Source organism: Eubalaena glacialis, chromosome 3 (assembly GCF_028564815.1).
Source record: "Eubalaena glacialis isolate mEubGla1 chromosome 3, mEubGla1.1.hap2.+ XY, whole genome shotgun sequence".
Lineage (NCBI taxonomy): Eukaryota > Metazoa > Chordata > Mammalia > Artiodactyla > Balaenidae > Eubalaena > Eubalaena glacialis.
The window spans coordinates 118,856,602-118,881,156 of NC_083718.1; the positions used below are offsets into that span (position 1 = coordinate 118,856,602).

Here is a 24,555-nt window from a genome sequence, read left to right on the forward strand (position 1 = left end):
CGAACAATAACATGGTAATTTGAATACTGGCTTCCTTTCTTGCAGGCTTGATTTGCCTGGTGACCAGGTTACTGGTGACTAGTTCACTAGCTAGATCATTCAGGGGAGTCAGATTAGCACAAAAACATGTCATTTTTACATGCACTTGATAGTGGTACAATGTCCACCTTCTTAAACTCTTCTGATGAAATTAGTTGTAAAGAGGACAACATGCCAATCCTGGTAATGCTCCCAGTTTCTGCAGAATATCATATGCTTTTGATGTAATATAGGAATCCTATTTACCCCAGTTAATTTAACTCTTTCTGACTGCCTTGTGGACTGAGTACTGTTTTAAGGGCTGGTTGGCTCCTGAGGAACCCTTTCAGAACAGTGCACGGAATACAACATTATAAACCTCTTGGCAACTATATGTGTGTTTTTAAACCAAACCTAAAAAGCTGGTAAGAGAGCTGCTTTGAAGTAGTATTTATTTCAGAATCATAGTTGTAAACATGAGAATAACTTAACTGTAGATCCCCATTTAGCTCTTTTGTAATTGCAGAATTATATTTTGCTGCTGTTATATTAGAATAATTTTTGTGTCATTTTGAAATAGAAATATGAATTTTAAGTGCTAATGCAAGGGTAAATGAAAAACAGTTTTTAAATGTGTGCAGTATGTTTATTTTCTCTGTAAGAATCATAAATGTTAAACTAAATAAATTGCCTATAATGGAAGTGATTTATGAGCAAGCTGGTTTGGTCAGACATTATACAAACTTTGGTATACTACAGAATGCTTTGTTGTACTTGTGAAATTCTCTTGTCTAACCTGAATTTACATTCCATGATGATAACATGGTAAATGTAGTGTTATTAAAGTAAGTGAACACATCAAAAAAAAAATCTAGAAACAATAAATTGCTGGAGAGGGTGTGGAGAAAAAGGAACCCTCCTGCACTGTTGGTGGGAATGTAAATTGATACAGCCACTATGGAGAACAGTATGGAGGTTCCTTAAAAAACTAAAAATAGAACTACCATATGACCCAGCACTGCCACTACTGGGCATATACCCTGAGAAAACCATAATTCAAAAAGATACATGTACCACAGTGTTCATTGCAGCAGTATTTACAATAACCAGGACATGGAAGCAACCTAAATGTCCATCAACAGATGAATGGATAAAGAAGATGTGGCACATATATACAATGGAATATTACTCAGCCATAAAAAGGAACAAAATTGAGTTATATGTAGTGAGGTGGATGGACCTAGAGTATGTCATATGGAGTGAAGTAAGTCAGAAAGAGAAAAACAAATACCGTGTGCTAACGCATATATATGGAATCTAAAAAAGCAGCACTGATGAACCTAGCAGCAGGGCAGGAATAAAGACACAGATGTAGAGAATGGACTTGAGGACACGGGGCAGGGGAGGGGAAGCTGGGATGAAGTGAGAGAGTAGCACTGACATATATACACTACCAAATGTAAAATGGATGGCTAGTGGGAAGCTGCTGCATAGCACAGGCAGATCAGCTCCATGCTTTGTGATGACTTAGAGGGATGAGATAGGGAGGGTGGGAGGGAGACTCAATAGGGAAGGGATATGAGGATATGTGTATACATATAGCTGATTCAATTTGTTGTACAGCAGAAACTAACACAACATTGTAAAGCAATTATACTCCAGTAAAGATGTGAGAGAAAATATTTGGTACAAAAATGAAAAAAATAAATAAAAGCTATACAGAGAATTTTAAAACGAAAGATAGGATGGTGACTGAGTTGCTGCTTAGGACTGGGTTGACAGAGATGGCCTAGCCAAAGAGATATTTAAACAGAGATGTGCAAAGAAAGAGTCAGTGATGAAAAATCAGGTATAAGGAACAGCATTTCAAAGAAAAAATGACTTCTGCATTTGACCTCAGGCAGCTGGGTGGGTCAGTATTGCTGTTTATGTAGGAGTATGGGAAGAGCGGCCAGCTGATATAGGAGAGTAGAGAGGGGCTGCATTTCTCAAGTGTGAAATAAGTTTTTAGCTACTTTTGAATGAGTCTGGGCCTTAAAATATTTGAAATTATTTTGAAGGACTAAAGTAAAATCCTGGGCAGGTGTAAACAGGGTCATAGAAGCAGTTGGGGTTGGAGGAAGGTATTAGGCAGAACTATATTTATATCAACAATTTGAATGGACCTAAATACAAGATGAAGGCTAGTTGGGAGATTAATTAAGAGAAAATGTTAAGCCAAAGTTTGTTATTCCATTAACAATGAGGATATAATTCAAGATACTTTTATTAGATGGGGTGACTTAGCATTACTGTCCAGAGGTATAACACTGTCTTCCTATAGTGTAAACTTATAGAGTAAGGTGGTTACTGGTTCCTCTTGTTGTACTTTTGTCAGCTCTGGGATTGATTCATTACAACTGATACTCTGGAGAAGACAGATTCCATGTTTTCCTTTAACAAATATTTTCTGAGCATAGTGATAGGTATAGAGGATATAATGTTAATAAGAGATTGTTTTCTGCCCTCAAAAAGATCACCATCTGGAAAGAAATAAGGGACAAGTAAATTGTCAATTAAGACATAAAATGTTAAGTGTTATCCCAGGGGCGAGAATGAGGTGATGTGAGAGGAATTTAACCCAGTCAGAAGGGAGATTGGAGAAGTTAGGGAGTGCTTCCCAGGGGAGTGATATCTATTCTAAGACTCGTCAGATGAGCGTGGGTCATTCATGTGACAGCAGAATGTGGAAGTGGATGGGTGATGGGGAGGGGGATGGAGATGTAGCCTGGGGATACAGAGAAGGTGGATGGAGCTCAGTATATACAAGTACAATGTGAGGTGTGAGAACTGTGACTGGAGTGGTAAACCAGAGGTGGAACATGAAAGACATTATCAATCATATCATGGGGCTTGAACTTCACACTGAGTACAAAGGAGAGTCGTTAGAAGGTTTTAAATAGGAGAGTAAAAGCATCAGATTGGTACTTTAGAAAGACTCTGGCTGTATGGTGAAGAAGGGTTGAAACAGGGCTGCATTGCTAGCACATATGTTGTGTGAATTAGAAAAACAACTTGTGAATTAGAAAAATGTGTTCCCTCTGGGCAGAGAAATGATCAAATAGTGCCCCCTCAACCTTAATCTTGGGAACTGAGTTTTGACTGTATTTCACCCCTACTCTCCTTGCCCCTGACAACGCTGGGTGCTTTCAGGCAGGGCACAACCTACACAATGGTTCACAGTGGCTCTTTTTGCAAAGGGTTATGTAGGAGTCCAAGTGAGTGATGCTGGGGACATGAACTAAGTATAGGGACAGGTGGAGGACACTTTGATATATTCAGAATTGACAGGATTTGGTAACTGGTTACAAGAGGGTAAGGAAAGGGAGTGGAAGAGTTTCTGTATGTGTATGTGTGTTCAAATATTCATTACTTCATCCTTCCCTCGCTCCTCTTTTTTTTCTCTCTTCCCAAGATGCAGTTCTGTTCTCCAAAGAACTCACTGTACAGTTGAGGGGTGTTAGGGAGGCTTATGTCAAATATGTAAAGAAGTAACTGCATTTGGAAGTTAGATTCTATATGAAGAGTGGAGAGTTGGACACAAAAGAAAGAGTGCTCTATTCTGCCTGAGAGTGGGGGAGACAGTCAGGAAAGGCAGTAGGGGTGGGATTTTGAAAGGGGGGCATATGGTCAGAAGGCAGAAAAGGGAGCCTGAAGATGGTAGGATTCGAAATGGAGAAGGATGAAAGGGGTATGGTGTTCCTGATAAAGACCTAAAGACATAAAACAGTGTGTACTTTTGGGAAACTGAAAGTCTTTGACTGATTAAATGTGTGAGAACAGTGAGATGGTACAGTAAGAGACAGGGAAGTGGAGGCAAGGGCCCCATGGTGGCAGGCCCGGCACTCATTCATTTGACACATATTTTGGTCCTTTTGTCCTTGGTGCCTGGAAAAAGTGATGTATAGTCATAGTCTCTGCCTTTGTGGCATTAGTCTTTATTTTTAAAACAGTTTAAGAATTTTTTTGGTTTTGCACATTACTTTGGGGGCAGTGTGGTAGGCATATTGGGGAGGGGAGAATCAAGACAGAGACCAGGTAGGGGGCATCTTTATCCAGGAGATGATGATGGATGCTGAACTGAGGAAGCATTACTGAAGGTGAGGTGGGGAGAGACAAAGGTCAAGGAGATTTCTGTGACAGGACTTGTTGACTGATTGAATACGAAGTGTGAGGGAATTGTAGGGCCAAGGGATGGTCTCCTGGTCTCTGATTTGAATGACTGGGTGGTGAAATATTTTTCTTTCTCTGAGATAAGAAATTCAGAAGGAGGTAAGGGTGAAGAGAATAGTTCAGTTTTATAGAATTATTTCATTTCCTGACCAAAATTGACAAATCTATATCCAAACAGCTTTCTAAGCTACCCACATTTCCCATGTTGGCTCAAAATGTGTGCGTGTGTGTGTGTGTGTGTGTGTGTGTGATGTTCATGGTGATGGGGCAGAGGGTGGAGGTGGAACTGAAATTCAGTAGCGGGCTTTCTTTGTTATAGTATTATTAGACTGGAATCTGGAGAGCAATGAATTGCTCTATGAAGAAGCCTGATAAGGTTCTAGGTATATTTGAGGCACTGTGTGTGCCTGTTTTTAATAAAAGCAGAAGATTTTGATAGTTGTTAGTTCTAAGTCTAACCAGAGCTTCAAATTATGGAGTAAGGGATGGCTCTAGTTTCAATACCACCAAACTCCTACTTTTTAATTTCTCATATGTCTCTAGAGCAATTTCGTGTGAAAGCCACTCTCTTATTTCCTGATAACCATGTGACAAGAGATCGCACTTGTGTAGCACTTTGCTTACATTCCTCATGAGGTCAAACATAACAGGTATTAATGTGCTGATCATCATACAGATTATTGAACAATACAAGGTACTGGGATCATAAATCAAAAAATTAATTGGCAACAAATATTATTTGACTACATGTTTTACTAAAATGCTATTGTAGGTACAAAAGCTTTAAGACAACTTTCTGGTTTATGGAACAATATAAAGTGATTTGTAATGAATACTTACTTTTTCATATGTCAGCTCTAAGAGTAGGACTACTGCATGAAGATATACAGACTGTACTTTGTGAAACTCCAGGAGTGCCATTCATATAAGAAATTATTTGAATGGATCCTTTTAGAGTTGTGTATATGGTGGTCCTAGATAAGATTTAGGGTTATGTGGAAACAGAAGACAGAAATGAAGGGAAATGCAGCTAGTCCAAGGGAAGAAGCTGTGCTAGGCACCAGAAGTAGAGGGTGATGGTAGGAGGGCTGATTGGAGATTAAGTCGAAGACTTGCCAAGAAATCCAGCATGGAAAATGACTGGACCTCTTCTTGCAGAAGCGAGAATGGATGATGGGGAGGTGAACACAGGTGTTATCTACAGGAGGGAAGGAAGTGGGAAGACAGCAGGAGTTTGCTGTCTAGAGAATGGGTCTGGATATCAGTTGGTTTGTCACCATAAATTTGTGCAACAATATTGTTCACTGTGATCACTATGAAATCAATTTACTGAGCAGTGTTATCTCTTTGGGATATCAGCATGAAAAAATAATGTTTTTCAGTGTCTATGTTCTAGTGTTTCCCCTATCTCATCAGGTCCCAATTTCTATTACTGACATCATAGTCCAATTCTATTAGTATTGCCAGTTTTGAGTATTTGAACAGTTTTGTTTTTTTGATGGTTAACACCCAATCCTATTCATTTTAAGACATGTGTCTTTTAAGACATGTGTCTTCAGATTTCCTCTTTCCCTTCCTCTAACTCAGGCCAGACTTATGTCTCTGACTTAAAATAGGGGAGAAAGGAGTATACAGCCTCAGTTTCAATTGACTGCTTCTCCCTTTTCTTAGGGTTTTTCTGCTTGGGTCTTGGGGAGGAGAAATAGGAGAGGCTAATATCTCCTCATAAGCCTGTTCTGCTATTGTGTAGTTTCAGATGTCACTCGGTGGTAGGTGCCCAAAAGTTGTTCCCTAACAGGTTCTTAGATGGGTCCTGTAAAGCTCTTCTCTTTACACAGTCTCTTGGCATGAGAGATCCCAAGCGGATTAAGCCCAGTCACATTCTACAATTCTACTCAATCAGTAAGAAACTCTACACTTCTTAATGTATCAAACATGCATGAAATCCTCAGTGCATGATGGTGGTCCCACTAGAAAATCTGTCTTCCCCACCTCTCTCCTGCCTATTTCTTCCATGTCAGCAGCATCAGGGCTCTGCCCATCCAGTGGTTCAGCAATGTTGGTGTGAAAGGATTACTAGCTCCTGACTTTGTGGCTTCCTGAGATTTACACTTTATTCAGGAGTATCCTTTTTGTTTTTTGGGTTTTTTTTGTTTTTTTTGGAGGATCCTTTTTGAACACTGCACTTCCCGCAAAGGACAACTCCTTTCTCTCTCTCCTAGTCCTCTTCTTATAATGGGGCTGGTTAGTGTAATGGAATTGGTGGGTGGTGAACTATAGCTTTGGATGACCTAGAACCTCTCACTTGCTATAAAGGGATATGGCTTGCAGTATTCTAAGTTTGGAATCTGGGGTACATAGTACCTTTTGTTCTCAGATTTACGCCATCATAACTGAAAGTGGAATCTGGGTGAGTACTAAATTGTATCCTGTTTCAATAGCAAAATTCACATGTTCAAGGCAAAAACAGTGTGCTCCTGGGGAATGTGTACATAAATGAAAGGTCAGTGGGTGGATGGGTGAGGATTTTATTTGCAATGGGGTTGATGAATCTCAGTGACTTGATGCTTCAGACCACTTTGAAAACTTGTAATTATTTATATCTTGTAATTTAATATTTGTCTTTTTGCTAGGCTTTAACCTCCATGGATTAAGAATGTCTTTTTAATTCACTACTTTTCCACAGCACCTTAATGCAGAGTGATGGCAAATAGCAGAAGCTTAATAAACTGACTGACTGACTGATTGACAGGTGGCCCTCAGTGCTAAGATCCCTGAGCTTGGGGTACAATAGTACAAAGCTTCTCAGCGTGAGAGCTGCTATGAATTGAACGCTACATTCAGGTGTGGGCCCACACACCTGCCACTTTCTAATGGGATTCACACAATACTTGGAGGTGATTATTAGTATCACATTTTTACAGAAGAGAAAACTAAGGTTTAATTCTATACCAAAGTCTGCCTCCAAAAAATTTACAGTTAGAAAAAAATTTTTTTAATCATTTTTACATATATGTAGCTTAAAATATCAAATATTTTTAAATATTTATAATCAAATCTAACCTTTCCTTATTCTACAAATTAAACCTTTCTTAATCATATATTCTTCCAATTTCTATTCCTTCTCTATGCTCTATTTCATAATCAAGATTCTTGAATTTTGTGTACATTCTTTCTCTATTTATTCACACCACATTATTTCTTTACCATAATTACTCTTATTAAGGTCATTTGTAACTCTATGTTGTTATATTAAATGGTTGCCTCTGAGTGTCTGCGTTCTCTATTCAATGCAGCCAATATTGAGTGAGTAATCCACAAAGTCAAAGGAGCTTACAGCTTCCTGCTTTCTTTCTTTTAAAATTATTTGTTTTAAAATTAAATTAAGCTAATTTATTTGTTATTTATAATTATTATATAGTTATTTCTATTTTATTATTTATAAATTATTATTTTATTATTTATTTATTATTTGTCTAAGGCAGGGTCCACACTCTTCCACATAAGGAAATTCTTTGCTATTCCACAGTTGTCACCATTGCATACTTCCTTGTTTCAATTGACCTTGCTGAGGCAACATGGAGAAAATTGAAGTTCATTTCCCAGAAACCACAAGACTTTGGTTAGAGTTGATCAAAAGAGATATTTGTTTGAAGTTTGGAAGGCAGAAGTAAATCAACAGCCATAACCGTCTGAAGGGAGGGGTGATAGGAGGCAGTAAGAAATAATACCAGCGGAGGTGGGCTGGCATTCTTACTCTTCCCTACTCCGTGTTCAACTTTTTCCTGACTGCTGGCTTTGCTGACCTATCATGATCCCAGACTTACCACAAGACATCTAGCAACAAACTCACAGAGGTGGTAGCTGTGCAGGGGCCACAGGCTACCACAGACTTTTACATCAGCGCCCTCATGGTCCCACTCTAGTCCCTGGCCTTGCTTAGCTTCTAACATTCAACACCAAAAACTAACTCCAGTGCTTCAGTGCTTCTTGACTCTTCAACTCTTTCTTCAGCTACTTCCCCAGTTAACCCTTGTAATAAATTCCCTACTCTGTAATATTCATAGTAGTTCTGTGTCCTTGATGGAACTCTGACTAATATCATTATTGGTTTTTTTCGTTATCTATTAATGTGTACCAAACTATCCCAAAACTTACTGGCTTGAAACAACCATTTTATTATTTTCATGATATTGTGGGTTGACTGGGTTAAGCTAGGTGGCTTTTCTGCTGGTCTTACTTGAAGTCTGGTATCCATGAATGAAATCACCTAGAGACTTGTCTTGGAATCAGAGATAGTTAGGTTCGTTTCTTTGTGCATATGGAATCAGAACCTCTTCATCAGCGTAGCTGGGTTTTACACATGGGCTCCCAAGAACACAAAAATGGAAGCTTTCATAATTCCTGCTACATCCTACTAATTAAAGCGAGTCATTGGTCCAGCCCAGACCCAATTTGTGAAGGGACTACACAAAGGCATGAATAACAGGGCTTGTGAATCTTTGAAAACACAAAGTTTCCAAACTCCAAAGCTAGTTTTGGAGACTAACTACCATACTTTTCTGTTTGGCCTGCCATAGACCTAACTCACTTTAATGTTAACTCAAGACGTGCTTTTCTGTGTCCCATTTTAGGCTGCTGTCATGGTGAGTGTTCATCAGACACTATGTTACCAAGTCCAAACATACTCTGCTCTCCTCACAACAGGCCAATAAATCAGAGACGAGGTGTTGAGGCAAGGAATACAACTTTATTTGGTAAGCTGGCAGACAGAGAAGATGGCAGACTAAAGTCTCAAAATAACCATCGTATCGGGCTTTGGATGCCAGTTTTTTTTATAGCACAGAGAAGGGGAAGAGATGAGGAAGTGAAGTAAAAAGGCCATAAGTTTTGCAAATATCACCTGGAATGGCCAGCCTCTGGGAGGGGATGTGTTAATTTCTTCTTTCTTGCAGCCATCCACAGGTGGACAGGGTCCGGATGTTTCCCTGAACAAAGGCACTTTGGTTTAACATTCAGGCAGAGGGGCAGCGTTCCCAGAGGCAGGCCATTATGTATAGACAGTATCCTTATAGTGAACAAAAGCAGCGGAAAGCAAGGGTAAAGTAAAAGAAACAGATCCAACATGTAGTCAGATTTGGCTCTTCCCTGTTACAACTATGGTTGGGGTCCCACCGTCTGCGCGTGCTCTGTTAGGTCACTCTGACCTGCAACACCAGCTATCATTAGTAGCATGAAGTAGAAGCACAGAAAGGTAGTTCCCTTAGTTCTGGCTGGGCAGGAGGGATTGTGAATGTATACCACCCCTCAGTATTATGGCTTTGGGCAGACTCCTGCAGGCAGGTGAAGGACACTTTTGTGACACTGCTGACTGCCCACCTCCAGGAGCAGCAGTCAGTTGGTCGCTTTTTTTCCATTCAGAAACCCTGAAGTCATTTGAGACTCTGAGGTTGGTACAAAGGCTGCCCTCTCCCACATAGGGCTGCCTCTTTTCCTTTACTTGGGAAAACTTATATTTATTTTCTGTAGCTAGATCCCCTGCCAGAGGCAATGGTCCTAAGGTTCCCTTTCCAAACCTGGTACTTTTTTGTGATTAACTGCATTAACTATTAGACCATGAATGTTGCTGTATGGCTGTAATGGAAAGTTCATGCAGAGATTCCACATTACATGTTTTATTACTAGTTTATCATGGACTATAGCCAGAGCTGGTTTAGTAGACATAAGACCTATGTATGTACTTGCACAGAGCCCCATGCTTAGAAGGCCCTGCACTTGGTTTAATGCTTTGTTGTTGCCATCTTGAAATTCATAATTACAATATTTTTTGAACTGAGGCCCCCCTCATTCTCATTTTACACTGGGCCCCACAAGATATGTTGGTGATCTTAACTACACCAATGGTAGCCATTCATTTTATTTTTATGATTATTAATAATTCACAGTTAGCTCCTTGATGCAGACCTGGGCATAGAGCTCCATCAGTCTCTGTCCTAGGAAGGGATAGCCCAGTACTGGGACCTACTAGAGCTTAGCTACTGCACTGGAACATTGGGAAGGAAGTAACCAGGCTCATAAGCCTTGCTTGCAGAGCTGTGGGGTGGGCAGATAGGAAGGACACAAAGAAAGCCTGACTCATATAGTATATCTATTGCCTACACAGAATTTCAGGCTTTTATCATCTTCTTTGTAATAGGTCAAGTGTCCTACACGTTCCACCTCCCAAACCTCCTCCACATTTACCTGTGTATCCAGAACTATTAGCGCTGGTTGAGTTGGTGCCAGCTCACTTGAGGAACAGAGTGCCAACAGATTTTCTGCCTCAGCAGCCCAGTCCCCAAATGCCTAAATACAGAGCTCATGTTCCACTGAATGCCATGAGAGTAAATCAGAGCATCCCACTGATTAAGGGCTTCCAACTTTCCTCTGATTTTAGATTCTCTGCACTTCTCATTTAAACTGCAATACCCTTCTTGTCAATCCTGCCACTCAGACCAAATTAATTATGCCAGGTCAAAGTCTGATCTATGTTTAAAGATTGCTAAGGATGACCCCAGGCTCACCTTACTTGGCTTTCATTTTGGTTTACTTCCAAATCAGCGAGTAACTCCTACCAAAGCTGAATGAGATAAGGATGCAAATGATGGGTGATCATCTTCAGTGTCTCTCCAGTTCCTCAGGGAGTTGAATTTTGGTGGTAAAATTCCCTTTGCAACATGAGAAAAACTTTAATTAGAAGAAAAAGAAACCATAAGCCAATAAACTTGGACTCAAAGGTCTACCTACTCTCATGAAGCCAAATTCTTTCAGCACCAGAGTAGTCCATAGTTCTATGTTCCCCCTTTTTTTTTTTTTGCATTGTTAGGGTCTGTGTAGGTATGGCCATGGCCTGCCACTTAAATCTGCTCTTTTCAATCTACACTCTCTCTTTAATAGATCTAATTCATTATTATGGCTTTAATGCCATCTATATCCTGACAACCATGAAACGTATATCTCTATTTAACAACTAATTTTGGACTCCAGGCCTTTGGATTCAATTGCCAATGTCATAATGCTAGTTGGCATTTATTCACAGGCTCCCTAAATGTAAACGTTCAAACTCAGCTCTTTATTCCTTCTATTAAAATCCTCTTTTCCTGAATCTTCCCCATCTCAGTAAATGGCATTTCCATTCGTCCATAGTTTCAGTTAGAAACTTAGGATTCATCCTCATATTCATTCCCCTTCATCTCTCTCATACAATCCATGACCATATCTTCCCTATTCCACTTAATTTTATTTTTAGTGTGTCCACTTTTCCCCATCCGTCTCCTCTAAGCTAAAATCATTTCAGACCCAGGACAACTGCTATAGCTTTCTCACTGGATGATATTTCCTTTCATGTACTGCAGATCCCCTTCACACACAGAAACCAGAGAACTGTTTTGAAATGTAAATTGGAGCTCCTTTGCTTTCTTACACTTGTATTTTTACTATTCACATAGACAACTTTAACATTTTGATGAAGTTTGAAATATTATTCCAGAAAACTTTTGTATGAAGTAACATACAACCAGATAGCAAGAAGAAAAAAGTTTTATTTATCACTGTATATGATAAATGAAACAATGAGTAAATAAAATTATACTTTTAATATTGACTTACAGTTTCAATTATCTCTGGGTATTTATATTTAATCGTTTTAGACTTCTTAAAATTATTTTCATGAGCTAATGATCCACAGCAGAATTTAAAAATTCACAGTATCCTTCAATTTTGTTTATTTTATTAAAATCCAGTCCTTGCTCTAATTGCATTTCTTTTCTTCTTTAAAATACAAATAGTGGCACTTAAAATAACACTAACAATTGCAACACATCCAACCACTGACAAAACCAAGGTAGAAATGTTAACTCTGAGATTTGGATGACTTTCACCAGCACTGGGATCTGCTTGAGGAATAAACAAAGCTACTTGTGCAATGTTGGATACTTTTGACGTCAAATTGCTTTTATCCACACTTTGAATAGTAATGAATACGTAGGTTTCATTTTCTTCTGAGATATTTCCTGGTTTGAATGCAAAGGTTGCCTTGGAGTTGGCCTTGTTTGGCAACAGATCAGTAGTGTTTACTTGGAGAGCATCATCAAAATTATCCCTTAGATCCAGGATGCTTCCACTTATTCTTATGATATACTGTTGAACTAAGGAAAAAAAAGTTACAAATGATGTAGGAACTGGAGCATCCATTTAAAATTCCTTTTTATTAATTCTCCTCAAAAATATTTAGAATGCAAGCTTATATCCAAAGCCATATTTAGTTTTCCATAAAAGCTGAATTCTGCCAAATGCTACCTTCTCTGCATGAAAAGTGGCGGCATGTTAAAATGTGTCACATTTATGATTCAGAACATGAGATTATAAAATTAATACTTTTCTGAGCTATCAGTTAAAAATTATTTTCCTCTTACCCACCCATTCACCCTTGCTTTTGCAACGAGTACCTTTCACTTAATCAATACTGTATGAACTTCATCCTTACCTTTTCCAACATCAAAATCATCTCCTGATGCTGTCCATGTTATTCTGATCTCATCCCCATCAGGTGTGGCTTCAAGGTCTGTGATTTGACTTGGTGGGTAGAGGTCAGGTAAGGGAAGTTTTGAAACATTTGAAACCACAAATGCACCTCCAGGTGCTGTTCTGGTGAAACTCTCCAAGTTTGTCTGAGTGTCCTCATCAGTTTCAGGTCTTGGTGGATTCTCTTCAATTTTCCCTGCATTAAAAATTTCCTTGTTTATAATAAGCATAATACTATTAGTATTTTCATTTGAATTCCCCATCCCACTTTTCTTCTTTTTTTTCTTACGCGCAGTCACATTTTATCAAGTTTGGTTATAAAGTCATAAGTCAAAATAGCAGAGAAAGAAAAATATCTGTAAAATATAGTTGTATAAAATATAAAATAAAAATATAGCCTAGAGATATTTTTGAAAGGTTATGAAAAATCATTTACTCAGTATTATTTTTGATGACCTTTACTGATATATATATTTGAATATATAAGACCTAATTGAGCAGAACTTTGGTTTTCTTCTAGTTATGTATTACCTATTACTCCTTTTACCATTCTTATGTCACAGAAATTATAAAGGTAGTTTGGTAAATCAGAGGCTCCCTGGGCATGGGTGACACTGTTCTTGGAGAGTCATGAGATTCATTGACTTTGTGCATTCAAACTCTTTGGCAGGAGAATTCTTTCTCTAACATCCTGACCAGGATATTGTAGGATAGAATCAGATAACTAACTGATTTGGAATTAAGGGTGCACAGTAAAAAATGATGCACAATGACTATCTTTTTAAAAGGAATTGCTTTACCTCCCATTATTTCCAAGCTGGGAGTAAACCTGGGGAAATTCTGCCAGTCCCCTTCCAACCAGTTCTCTCCCTCCCTGATGCAAGTTCTAAAGAACACTACTTCTGATCATATTCCAATTGCCAACTGAACATTCCCAGAAGTCTTAAAGTAAGGGACAAGATGAAGGAAAGCTAGCAAAGAATATATATTTTTCTAACTAATTCTTTCAGAGTTACTTTGTTGATACAGAAGCAGATACAACTATATATTCTTTTTTTATTATCATAAAATAAACATAACATAAAATTTACCATTTTAACCGTTGTTAAGTGTACCTTTCAATGTCATTGTCTTAGCCCATTGGACTGCTTTAACAAAATACCATAAACTCAGTGACTTATAAACACAAAACATTTATTTCTCACAGTTCTGGAGGCTGGGAAGTCTAAGATCAAGGTACTGGCAGATTCAGTGTCTGGTGAGAGCCTGCTTCTTGCTTCATAGATAGCCATCCTCTCTCTGTGTCCTCACATGGTAGAAGGGTGAGGGAGTTTTCTAGGGTCTCTTTTATAAAGCACTAATCCCATTCATCAGGATTCTACCCTCATGGCCTAAACACCTCCCAGAGGCCTCACCTCTAAATACCATCATATTTAGGCATTAGGTTTCAGCATATGAATTTTAGGGGCACACAAACATTCAGTCTATAGCAAGCATTAAGTAAGTACACTCACACTGTGCAACCATCACCACTATCCATCTCTAGAATTTTCAGCATCCCAAATGTTGAAATTCTGGACCAGACAAACAAGAGCTCCCCTTTCCTATCTCTTCTCAGCCCCTGGTAACAACTTTATGTTCTACGTTATGTCTCAATGTATTTGACTATGGTAGGTACCTCATAGAAGTGGAATCATAAAATATTTGTCCTTTGTGTCTGGCTTATTTCACTTAGCATAATGTCTTCAAGTTACATCCATGTTTTAGCATATGTCAGAATTTCATTCCTTTTTAAGGCTGAATACTATTGCATTGTAAGTATATACCATATTTTGTTTATCCATTTATCTGTCAAAGAATTTTGGATTGTTTCCACCTTTTTGCTACTGTTAATAATACTACTATGCACACAGGTGTACAAATATCTCATTGAGACTCTGCTTTCAGTTCTTTTGAGTATGTATCCAGAAGTGAAATTGCTGGATCAAATTGTAATTCTGTGTTGAATTTTTGAAAGAATAGCCATACTGTTTTCCATAGCGGTTGCACCATTTTATGTTCCTACCAGCTGTGCACAAATGTTGCAGTTACTCCATTACCTCACTAACACTTGTTATTTTCTGTTGTCATCCTAATGGATGTGAGGTGGTATCTCATTGTTGTTTTGATTTACATTTCTCTAATGAATAGGGATGCTGAGCATCTTTTCATGTACTTATGGCCATTTGTATGTATCCTTTGGAGAAATGTCTATTCAAGTCCTTTGCCTATTTTTGAATCAGGTTGTTGTTTTTTTGTTGTTGAGCTTTAGGAGTTCTTTATACTCTGGATATTAACCCCTTATTAAGTATATGTTATGCAAATATTTCGTCCTATTTCATAGGTTGCCTTTTCACTCCATTAATAATAGTCTTCTTTGGTGCACAGTTTTTAATTTAATCTATTTTAACTTCTGTTGCCTGTGTTTCTGGTGTCATCCAAGAAATCAAATCTAATGTCATAAAGATTTTCTCCTGTGTTCTCTTCTAAGAGTTTTATAGTTTTAGTGCTAACACTTAGGTCTTTGATTCATTTTGAGTTAATTTTTGCATATGGGGTAAGGAAACGGTCCAGCTTCATTTTTTTTTTTTTTTTTTTGCATGTAGGTATTCAATTTGCCCAACACCATTTGTTGAAATGACTGTTCTTTCCCAATTGAATGGTATTGGCATCCTCATCAAGGATCATTTGACCACATATACAAGGGTTTATTTCTGGGTTCTCTATTGTATTCCATTGGTCTATATATCTTTATGCCGGTACCACACTGTTTTGATTAGTGTAGCTTTGTAGATAATTCAGAAATCAGGAATTATGACCCCTGCGATTTTGCTTTTCAAGATTGTTTTGGCTATTCGGGAGTTCCCTGAGATACGATATAAATTTCAGAATGGGTCAAGGAAGGAACCAAGATGGCAGAGTAGCAGGACGTGCTCTCACTCCCTCTTGCGAGAACACCAGAATCACAACTAGCTGCTGGACAGTCATCGACAGGAAGACACTGAAACTCACCAAAAAAGATACCCCACATCCAAAGACAAAGGAGAAGCCACAGTGAGACAGTAGGAGGGGTGCAACCACAGTAAAATCAAATCCCATAACTGCTGGGTGGGTGACTCACAGACTGGAGAACACTTATACCACAGAAGTCCACCCACTGGAGTGAAGGTTCTGAGCCCCATGTCAGGCTTCCGAACCTGAGGGTCTGGCAACGGGAGGAGGAATTCCTAGAGAATCAGACTTTGAATCCTAGTGGGAATTGACTGCAGGACTTCGACAGGACTGGGGGAAACAGAGACCCCACTCCTGGAGGGCACACACAAAGTAGTGTGCGCACTGGGACCCAGGGGAAGGAGCAGTGACCCCAGGGGAGACTGAACCATACCTACCTGCTAGTGCTGGGGGGGTCTCCTGCAGAGGCGGGGGGTGGCTCTGTTTCACCGTGGGGACAAGAACACTGGCAGCAGAAGTTCTGGGAAGTACTCCTTGGCGTGAGCCCTCCCAGAGTCTGTCATTAGACCCACCAAAGAGCCTAGGTAGGCTCCAGTGTTGGGTTGCTTCAGGCCAAACGACCAACAGGGAGGGAACCCAGCCCCATCCATCAACAGTCAAGCAGATTAAAGTTTTACTGAGCTCTGCCCACCCGAGCAACAGTCAGCTCTACCCACCACAAGTCCCTCCCAGCAGGAAACTTACACAAGCATCTTAGATAGCCTCATCCACCAGAGGGCAGACAGCAGAAGCAAGAAGAACTACAATCCACAGCCTGTGGAACAAAAACCACATTCACAGAAAGATAGACAAGATGAAAAGGCAGAGGGCTATGTACCAGATGAAGGAACAAGATAAAACCCCAGAAAAACAACTAAATGAAGTGGAGATAGGAAACCTTCCAGAAAAAGAATTCAGAATAATGATAGTGAAGATGATCCAGGACCTCGGAAAAAGAATGGAGGCAAACATCGAGAAGATGCAAGAAATGTTTAACAAAGACCTAGAAGAATTAAAGAACAAACAACAGAGATGAACAATACAATAACTGAAATGAAAATTACACTAGAAGGAATCAATAGCAGAATAACTGAGGCAGAAGAACAGATAAATGACCTGGAAGACAGAATGGTGGAATTCACTGCTGCGGAACAGACTAAAGAAAAAAGAATGAAAAGAAATGAGGACAGCCTAAGAGACTTCTGGGACAACATTAAACGCAACAACATTCGCATTATAGGGGTCCCAGAAGGAGAAGAGAGAGAGAGTACCTGAGAAAATACTTGAAGAGATTATAGTCGAAAACTTCCCTAACATGGGAAAGGAAATAGCCACCCCAGTGCAGGAAGGGCAGAGTCCCATAAAGGATAAACCCAAGGAGAAACATGCCGAGACACATAGTAATCAAATTGGCAAAAATTAAAGACAAAGAAAAATTATTGAAAGCAGCAAGGGAAAAACGACAAATAACATACAAGGGAACTCCCATAAGGTTAACAGCTGATTTCTCAGCAGAAACTCTACAAGCCAGAAGGGAGTGGCATGATATACTTAAAGTGATGAAAGGGAAGAACCTACAACCAAGATTACTCTACCCGGCAAGGATCTCATTCCGATTTGATGGAGAAATCAAAAGCTTTACTGACAAGCAAAAGCTAAGAGAATTCAGCACCACCAAACCAGCTCTACAACAAATGCTAAAGGAACTTCTCTAAGTGGGAAACACAAGAAAAGAAAAGGACCTACAAAAACAAACCAAAAACAATTAAGAAAATGGTCATAGGAACATACATTTCAATAATTACCTTAAACATGAATGGATTAAATGCTCCAACCAAGACACAGGCTTGCTGAATGGATACAAAAACAAGACCCATATATATGCTGTCTACAAGAGACCCACTTCAAACCTAGGGACACATACAGACTGAAAGTGAGGGGATGGAAAAAGCTATTCCATGCAAATGGAAATCAAAAGAAAGCTGGAGTAGCAATACTCATATCAGATAAAATAGACTTTATAATAAAGGATGTTACAAGAGACAAGGAAGGACACTACATAATGATCAAGGGATCAATCCAAGAAGAAGATATAACAATTATAAATATATATGCACCCAACGTAGGAGCACCTCAATACCTCAATACATAAGGCAACTGGTAACAGCTATAAAAGAGGAAATCGACAGTAACACAATAATAGTGGGGGACTTTAACACCTCACTTACACCAATGGACAGATCATCTAAAGTGAAAATAAATAAGGAAACAGAAGCTTTAAATGACACAACAGACCAGATAGATTTAATTGACGTTTATAGGACATTCCATCCAAAAACAGCAGATTACACGTTCTTCTCAAGTGTGCACGGAACATTCTCCAGGATAGATCACATCTTGGGTCACAAATCAAGCCTCAGTAAATTTAAGAAAATTGAAATCATATCAAGCATCTTTTCTGACCACAACGCTATGAGATTAGAAATGAATTACAGGGAAAAAAACGTAGAAAACACAAACACATGGAGGCTAAACAATACGTTACTAAATAACCAAGAGATCACTGAAGGAATCAAAGAAGAAATCAAAAAATACCTAGAGACAAATGACAATGGAAACACGATGATCCAAAACCTATGGGATGCAACAAAAGCAGTTCTAAGAGGGAAGTTTATAGCTATACAAGCCTACCTCAAGGAACAAGAAAAATCTCAAATAAACAATCTAACCTTACACCTAAAGGAACTAGAGAAAGAAGAACAAACAAAACCCAAAGTTAGCAGAAGGAAAGAAATAAAGATCAGAGCAGAAATAAATGAAATAGAAACAAAGAAAACAATAGCAAAGATCAATAAAACTAAAAGCTGGTTCTTTGAGAAGATAAACAAAATTGATAAACCATTAGCCAGACTCATCAAGAAAAAGAGGGAGAGGACTCAAATCAATAAAATTAGAAATGAAAAAGGAGAAGTTACAACAGACACCGTAGAAATACAAAGCATCTTAAGAGACTACTACAAGCAACTCTATGCCAATAAAATGGACAACCTGGAAGAAATGGACAAATTCTTACAAAGGTGTAACCTTCCAAGACTGAACGAGGAAAAAAAGAAAATATGAACAGACCAATCACAAGGAATGAAATTGAAACTGTGATTAAAAATCTTCCAACAAACAAAAGTCCAGGCCCAGATGGCTTCACAGGTGAATTCTATCAAACATTTAGAGAAGAGATAACATCCATCCTTCTCAAAGTCTTCCCAAAAATTGCAGAGGAAGGAACACTCCCAAACTCATTCTATGAGGCCACCATCATCCTGATACCAAAACCAGACAAAGATACTACCAAAAAAGAAAATTACAGACCTATATCACTGATGAATATAGATGCAAAAACCTCAACAAAATACTAACAAACAGAATCCAACAACACATTAAAAGGATCATACACCATGATCAAGTGGGATTTATCCCAGGGATGCAAGGTTTCTTCAACATACGCAAATCAATCAGTGTGATACACCATATTAACAAATTGAAGAATAAAAACCATATGATCGTCTCAATAGATGCAGAAAAAGCTTTTGACAAAATTCAACACCAATTTATGATAAAAACTCTCCAGAAAGTGGGCATAGAGGGAACTTACCTCAACATAATAAAGGCCATATACGACAAACCCACAGCAAACATCATTCTCAATGGTGAAAAACTGAAAGCATTTCCTCTAAGATCAGGAACAAGACAAGGATGTCCACTCTCACCACTATTATTCAACATAATTTTGGAAGTCCTAGCCACGGCAATCAGAGAAGAAAAAGAAATAAAAGGAATACAAATGGAAAAGAAGTAAAACTGTCACTGTTTGCAGATGACAGGATACTATATATAGAGAATCCTAAAAATGCCACCAGAAAACTACTAGAGCTAATCAATGAATTTGGTAAAGTTGCAGGATACAAAATTAACACACAGAAATCTCTGACATTCCTATACACTAATGATGAAAAATCTGAAAGAGAAATTAAGGAAACACTCCCATTTACCATTGCAACAAAAAGAATAAAATACCTAGTAATAAATCTACCTAGGGAGACAAAAGACCTGTATGCAGAAAACTATAAGACACTGATGAAAGAAATTAAAGATGATACCAACAGATGGAGAGATATACCATGTTCTTGGATTGGAAGAATCAACATTGTGAAAATGACTATACTACCCAAAGCAATCTACAGATTCAATGCAATCCCTATCAAATTACCAATGGCATTTTTTACAGAACTAGAACAAATCATCTTAAAATTTGTATGGAGACACAAAAGAGTCCGAATAGCCAAAGCAGTATTGAGGGAAAAAAACAGAGCTGGAGGAATCAGACTCCCTGACTTCAGACTATACTACAGAGCTACAGTAATCAAGACAATATGGTACTGGCACAAAAACAGAAACATAGATCAATGGAACAAGATAGAAAGCCCAGAGAAAAACCCACGCACCTATGGTCAACTAATCTATGACAAAGGAGGCAAGGATATACAATGGAGAAAAGACAGTCTGTTCAATAAGTGGTGCTGGGAAAACTGGACAGCTACATGTTAAAGAATGAAATTTGAACACTCCCTAACACCATATACAACAATAAACTCAAAATGGATTCAAGACCTAAATATAAGACTGTACACTGTAAAACTCTTAGAGGAAAACATAGGAAGAACACTCTTTGACATAAATCACAGCAAGATCTTTTTTGATCCACCTCCTAGAGTAATGGAAATAAAAACAAAAATAAACAAATGGGACCTAATGAAACTTAAAAGCTTTTGCACAGCAAACCACAATCAAGACGAAAAGACAACCCTCAGAATGGGAGAAAATATTTGCAAACGAGTCCACGGACAAAGGGTTAATCTCCAAAATATATAAACAGCACATGCAGCTCAATATTAAAAATACAAACAACCCAATCCAAAAATGGGCAGAAGACCTAAATAGACATTTCTCCAAAGAAGACATACAGATGGCCAAGAAGCACATGAAAAGCTGCTCAACATCACTAATTATTAGAGAAATGCAAATCAAAACTACAATGAGGTATCACCTCACACCAGAATGGGCATCATCAGAATATCTACAAACAACAAATGCTGGAGAGGGTGTGGAGAAAAGGGAACCCTCTTGCACTGTTGGTGGGAATGTAAATTGATACAGCCACTATGGAGAACAGTATGGAGGTTCCTTAAAAAACTAAAAATAGAATTACCATGTGACCCAGCAATCCCACTACTGGGCATATACCCAGAGAAAACCATAATTCAAAAAGACACATGCACCCCAATGTTCATTGCAGCACTATTTACAATAGCCAGGTCATGGAAGCAACCTAAATGCCCATCGACAGACGAATGGATAAAGAAGATGTGGTACATATATACAATGGAATATTACTCAGCCATAAAAAGGAACGAAATTGAGTCATTTGTTGAGACGTGGGTAGATCTAGAGACTGTCATACAGAGTGAAGTAAGTCAGAAAGAGAAAAACAAATATCGTATATTAACGCATGCATGTGGAACCTAGAAAAATGGTACAGATGAACCGGTTTTGCAGGGCAGAAGTTGAGACACAGATGTAGAGAACAAACGTATGGACACCAAGTGGGGAAAGCCCTGGGGAGGTGGGGATGGTGGTGTGTTGAATTTAGTGATTTGTATTGACATATATACACTGATGTGTATAAAATTTATGACTAGTAAGAACCTGCTGTTTAAAAAAATAAATTAAATTAAAAAAAATTTTAGAATGGATTTTTCTATTTATGCAAAAAAATATTGTTGGGATTTTGATATGGATTGCCATTAAATCCATAGATCACTTTGGATATCATTGACATTTAAGGATATTAAGTCCTACAATCCACAAAATGGGCTGTGTTTCCTTATATATCTTTAATTTTTTTTGGCAACATTTTGTAGTTTTCAGTGTACAAGTCTTTAACCTCCCTGGTTAGATTAATTACCAAGAATTTTATTCTTTTTGATGCAATTGTAAATAGAATTATTTCCTCATTTTCCTTTTTGAATTATTCATTGTTAGTGTATAGAAACACAGCTGATTGCTTTGTGTTGATTTTGTATCCTTCAACTTTGCTGAATTTGTTTATTAGTTCTAACAGTTTGTGTGTGTGTGTGTGTGTGTGTGTGTGAGTGTGTGTGTATTCTAGAATTTTATATATATAAGATTATGTCTTTTGTGAACAGAGATAGTTTTACTTCTTTCTTTCCAATCTGGATGCTTTTTGTTTCCTTTTCTTGCCTAATTGCTCTTGCTAGGGCTTCCAATATTCTGTTGACCAGAAATGGCAAAAGCAGGCATCCTTGTCTTATTCCCGATTTTAGAGGAAAAGCTTTCAGTTTTTCACTATTGAGTATGATGTTAGCTGTCTGTTTGTCATATGTGGCCTTTTTTATGTTGAGGTGGTTTCCTTCTAGTCTTAATTCATTGAGTGTTTTAATCATGAAAATAAATTCCACTTGGTCATGGAGTGTAATCCTTTTTAACATGCTGCTGAATTGTTTTCTAGTACTTTGCTGAGGATTTTTATATCAATATTAAGTGATATTGGTCTGTAGTTTTCTTTTCCTGTAATGTCTTTGTCTGACATTGATATCAGTACTATGCTGGCCTTACAGAACAAGTTTGGAAGTGTTCTTCACTCTTCAATTTTTTGGAAAAGTTTGAGAAGCATTGATGTTAGTTATTCTTTAAGTGTTTGGTAGAATTCACCAATGAAGCCATCACGTCTAGGGATTTTTTGTTGTTGTTGTTGAGAAGTTTTTGATTACTGATTTAATCTTCTTACTAGTTATAGGTTCTATTTATTTTTGCTTTAGTCTTGGTAGGTTTGGGCTTTCTAGGACTTTGCTCATTTCATCTAGGTTATCCAGTTTGTTGGCATGCAATTATTCATACTACTCTCCTATAATCCTTTTCATTTATGCAGATTTGGTAGGAACGTGCTCACTCTCATTTCTAATTTTAGTAATTTGTCTTCTCTCTTTATTCATTAGTTAATCTAGCTAAAGTTTTGTCAATTTTGTTAATCTTTTCAAAGAACCAACATTTGATTCATTAATTTTTCTCTTATTTTTCTAGTCTTTATTTCATTTATCTCTGTTTTAACCTTTATTATTTCCTTCTTTCTGCTAGCTTTGGGTTTAGTTTGTTCTTTTTTCCTAGTTTCTTAAGTTGTAATATTAAGCTATTGATATTTCTTCTTTTTTAATGTCAGTGTTTATAGCTCTAAATTTCCCTCTTACCACTGCATTTGTGGCATCCATGAGTTTTGTTATGTTGTGTTGTCTTTTTCAGTCTTTTCTGAGTATTTCCTTATTTTTCTTGTGAGCTCCTCTTTAACACATTGGTTATTTAAGAGTATATTGTTTAATTTCCAAAATTCTGTGTATTTTTCAGTGTTCCTTCTGTTACTGTTTTCTAACTTCATCCCGTTGTTGTCAGAGAAGATACATTTTACGATATCAATCTATATTAATCTCTTGAAGTTTTATTTTATATCTTAACATATCATTTATCATGGAGAATAAGGATGTGCATTTGAGAAGAATTCATGTTGGTTAGGTGTTCTGTATATGTTTGTTAGATGTAGTTGGTTGTGTTGTTGAAGTCCTCTGTTTCCTTACTTACCTTTTGTCTAGTTGTTTTATCCATTATCAATAGAGGAGTATTGAAGTCTCCAACTATTACTGTAGAACTGTCTATTTCTCCCTTTAATTCTGTCAGTTTTTGTGTCATATATTTTGATAGTCTGTCATTAGGTGTGTAAATGTTTGTATTTGTTATAGCTTCTTGCTGAATGAGCCTTTTTAAAATATATAATGTCCTTTGTGTCTGGTAAACTTTTAAAATTTAAAGTGTGTTTTGTGTGATACTAATATAGCGTCTTTGGGTCTAAAGTGAGTCTCTTATGGATAACATATAGTTGGATCATGTGTTTTCATCCATTCTGTCAATCTCTGTCATTTGATTGGACTCTTCGATCCATTTATTTTTAAAGTAGTTATTGATGAAGAGAGACTTATTGAGCAGGAGATCAAGATGGTGGAGTAGGAGGATGCAGAACTCATCTCCCCCATGAACACATCAAAGATACATCTACATATGGAACAATTTCACTAAAAACTAACTGGAGACAGGGAGAAAAACTCTTAAACAACTAAGGCTGTAAGAAGGATCCACATGGAATCAGGTAGGAAGGGAAGAGCAGCAATCAGGCCAGAACTTGAGCTCCTAGGAGGGGACTCAGAAGAGAAGGGAGATTACATGGGTGGAGAGCCTACTGGGTAGTGAGCATTGCTTACTCCCAAAGCAATGTAGAGAGGGTGGATGGCAACTGCATGGCTGGCTGGCTGGCTGGTTTCCCATGACTGCCCCAGCACATGCCCCAGCCTGAGCTGAGCTGCTGCTCTGGACTTGCTGGCTTTATGACTCAGCTCCACACTGGGGCAAGGGCTGCCAAGGCTGAGGAGAGAGCTTGGCTGTGAGACACAAGGGTGACTCAGACCTGAAGTGGTGTCTGAGCAGGGAGGGGGCAGCCACTACTGATGCTTACAAAGGCAGCACATCAGAAGCATTCCTAATCTCTGTCTGTATCTGGACCACCACAGCCAATGCCCTGACCAAGGATCCACACTGGCCCCTCCTGCCCTGAGGGAT

At 38.2% G+C, this 24,555-nt stretch overlaps 1 pseudogene; it reads right to left on the reverse strand.

Annotated features, from left to right (window-relative positions):
• Positions 1–12,000: 12,000 nt before the first annotated feature.
• Positions 12,001–24,555, reverse strand: part of LOC133087151 (calcium-activated chloride channel regulator 4-like) — a 48,975-nt pseudogene continuing 36,420 nt past the window's right edge.